General features: G+C 36.3%; 4 non-coding genes across 4 annotated transcripts; all 4 read right to left on the reverse strand.

Annotated features, from left to right (window-relative positions):
• Positions 1–463: 463 nt before the first annotated feature.
• On the reverse strand, positions 464–545 carry trnas-uga (transfer RNA serine (anticodon UGA)). The gene has a single exon. It is a non-coding gene; the product is annotated as a tRNA-Ser (tRNA).
• A 514-nt stretch (positions 546–1,059) lies between these two features.
• On the reverse strand, positions 1,060–1,140 carry trnas-aga (transfer RNA serine (anticodon AGA)). Its single transcript has one exon. It is a non-coding gene; the product is annotated as a tRNA-Ser (tRNA).
• Positions 1,141–1,656: 516 nt separating this feature from the next.
• Positions 1,657–1,738, reverse strand: trnas-acu (transfer RNA serine (anticodon ACU)). Its single transcript has one exon. It is a non-coding gene; the product is annotated as a tRNA-Ser (tRNA).
• Positions 1,739–2,252: 514 nt separating this feature from the next.
• On the reverse strand, positions 2,253–2,334 carry trnas-aga (transfer RNA serine (anticodon AGA)). Its single transcript has one exon. It is a non-coding gene; the product is annotated as a tRNA-Ser (tRNA).
• Between the last annotated feature and the right edge of the window lie 663 nt (positions 2,335–2,997).

A 2,997-nucleotide genomic window follows, 5' to 3' on the forward strand; every position in this document is an offset into this window, starting at 1 on the left:
TGTCATTTATTACTACATGCGGCGCCCCATATATATCATAGCATATACTACATGCCTCGCCCGCTATATTTGTTAATGGCACGAGGACGTAGCTAAACGGCGGCCATCTTACCTCAGACAACAGACCCCTCCTCTCTCAATGGTAGCAGAAGAATGGTGATTGAACAGCTTGAACAAAAATACCCTTAACTCGATGAAATATTAACGGATTTACAAGCGGCTTGCCTTGTTACAACCCTTATAACAGATGGGCTTGAGACAGCATACTTGCAATTGTTGTAAGTAACGCTTTTGCTTTTGAAAGTGACTTAATTGTGAACCATGCGTCTCGCCTAGGCTATTTGCATGTTATTAAGGTTGAGACCACAATCAGTATCTTATGTGGTTCCTCGAGATCTAATATTTTTGAGTGGAACAAAGTTTGCACCATGTGGTGAAAATTGTCACTTGCAACGATATTGCACGTTGTTGGCATGATTTGAACCTGTGCGGGGAGACCCCAATGGATTTCAAGTCCATCGCCTTAACCACTCGGCCACAACAACCTTTGTGTTGCTCTATCTTCTGCATTTATGGAAATTTTGTAACAGCCAAACTGTCCTCAATCCTTCTATCTGTCTAAACAAGGTTAGGCATTACACGTTTATGATTTGAAAGGGACCGCAGTTGAACAATAAAACAAGCTAACAAAAGATATTTCTTTATTTTGCATGTAACATAAATGTGTCAAAAAGTGCTTTTGATTGGTTTCAAAGGAGAATTTTTTTATAATTCTATTAATCCCTAAATATTATGGTTTGACTGTATCGAAATCATTAAGGTTGCAGAATGAAAACTCTTGATGTCAAATCTTTCTTTCATGTTACACATTAGCCTCGGAAAAGTCCTTTAATGGTTTAAAGGAATTTTTTACACTTGGACATCTTCAACACATGTTCCTCTTAAGTAAGATTTTCAACATTGCTTCAAGTGATGCACAATATCCTCGAGATCTTATGTTTTTGAGAGAAACAAAGTTTGCATCATGTGGTGAAAATTGTCACTTGAAACCATACTGCATGTTGTTGGCAGGATTTGAACCTCGCGGGGAGACCCCAATGGATTTCTACTCCATCGCCTTAACCACTCGGCCACAACAACCTTTGTGTTGCTCTATCTTCTGCATTTATGGAAATTTTGTAACAGCCAAACTGCCCTCAATCGTTCTATCTGTCTAAACAAGGTCAGGCATTACACGTTTATGATTTGAAAGGGACCAAAGTTGAACAATAAAACAAGCTAACAAAAGATATTTCTTTATTTTGCATGTAACATAAATGTGTCAAAAAGTGCTTTTGATTGGTTTCAAACGAGAATTTTTTTTATAATTCTATTAATCCCTAAATATTATGGTTTGACTGTATCGAAATCATTAAGGTTGCAGAATGAAAACTCTTGACGTCAAATCTTTCTTTCATGTTACACATTAGCCTCGGATAAGTCCTTTAATGGTTTAAAGGAATTTTTTACACTTGGACATCTTCAACACATGTTCCTCTGAAACAAGGTTTTCAACATTGCTTCAAGTGATGCACAATATCCTCGAGATCTTATGTTTTTGAGAGAATCAAAATTTGCATCATGTGGTTAAAATTGTCACTTGCAACTATAACTGCACGTTGTTGGCAGGATTTGAACCTAAGCGGGGAGACCTCAATGGATTAGTAGTCCATCGCCTTAACCACTCGGCCACAACAATCTTTGTGTTGCTCTATCTTCTGCATTTATGGAAATTTTGTAACAGCCAAACTGTCCTCAATCCTTCTATCTGTCTAAACAAGGTCAGGCATTACACGTTTATGATTTGAAAGGGACCACAGTTGAACAATAAAACAAACTAACAAAAGATATTTCATTATTTTGCATGTAATATAAATGTGTCAAAAAGTGCTTATGATTGGTTACAACTGAGCATTATTTTATATTTCTATTAATCCTTAAATATTATGGTTTGACTGTATCGAAATCATTAAGGTTGCAGAATGAAAACTATTGACGTCAAATCTTTCTTTCATGTTACACATTAGCCTCGGAAAAGTCCTTTAATGGTTTAAAGGAATTTTTTACACTTGGACATCTTCAACACATGTTCCTCTTAAGTAAGATTTTCAACATTGCTTCAAGTTATGCACAATATCCTCGAGATCTTATGTTTTTGAGAGAAACAAACTTTGCATCATGTGGTTAAAAGTGTCACTTACAACCATACTGCACGTTGTTGGCAGTATTTGAACCTACGCGGGGAGACCCCAATGGATTTCTAGTCCATCGCCTTAACCACTCGGCCACAACAACCTTTGTGTTGCTCTATCTTCTGCATTTATGGAAATTTTGTAACAGCCAAACTGTCCTCAATCCTTCTTTCTGTCTAAACAAGGTCAGGCATTACACGTTTATGATTTGAAAGGGACCACAGTTGAACAATAAAAAAAAAATAACAAAATATATTTCATTATTTTGCATGTAACATAAATGTGCCAGAAAGTGCTTTTGATTGGTTTCAAATGAGAATTTTTTTATATTTCTATCAATCCTTGTATATTATGGTTTGACTTTATCAAAATCATTAATTTTGCAGAATGCAAAGTCTTGATGTCAAATCTTTCTTTCATGTTACACATTAGCCTCGGAAAAGTCCTTTAATGGTTTAAAGGAATTTTTTACACTTGGACATCTTCAACACATGTTCCTCTTAAGTAAGATTTTCAACATTGCTTCAAGTGATGCACAATATCCTCGAGATCTTATGTTTTTGAGAGAATCAAAATTTGCATCATGTGGTTAAAATTGTCACTTGCAACAATATTGCACTTTCGGGCAGGATTTGAACCTACGGGGGGAGACTCCAATGGATTTCTAGTTCATCGCCTTAACCACTCGGCCACAACAACCTTTGTGTCGCTCTATCTTCTGCATTTATGGAAATTTTGTAACAGCCAAACTGTCCTCAATCCTTCT

This window comes from Nothobranchius furzeri, chromosome 2, assembly GCF_043380555.1.
Source record: "Nothobranchius furzeri strain GRZ-AD chromosome 2, NfurGRZ-RIMD1, whole genome shotgun sequence".
Taxonomy (NCBI): Eukaryota; Metazoa; Chordata; class Actinopteri; order Cyprinodontiformes; family Nothobranchiidae; genus Nothobranchius; species Nothobranchius furzeri.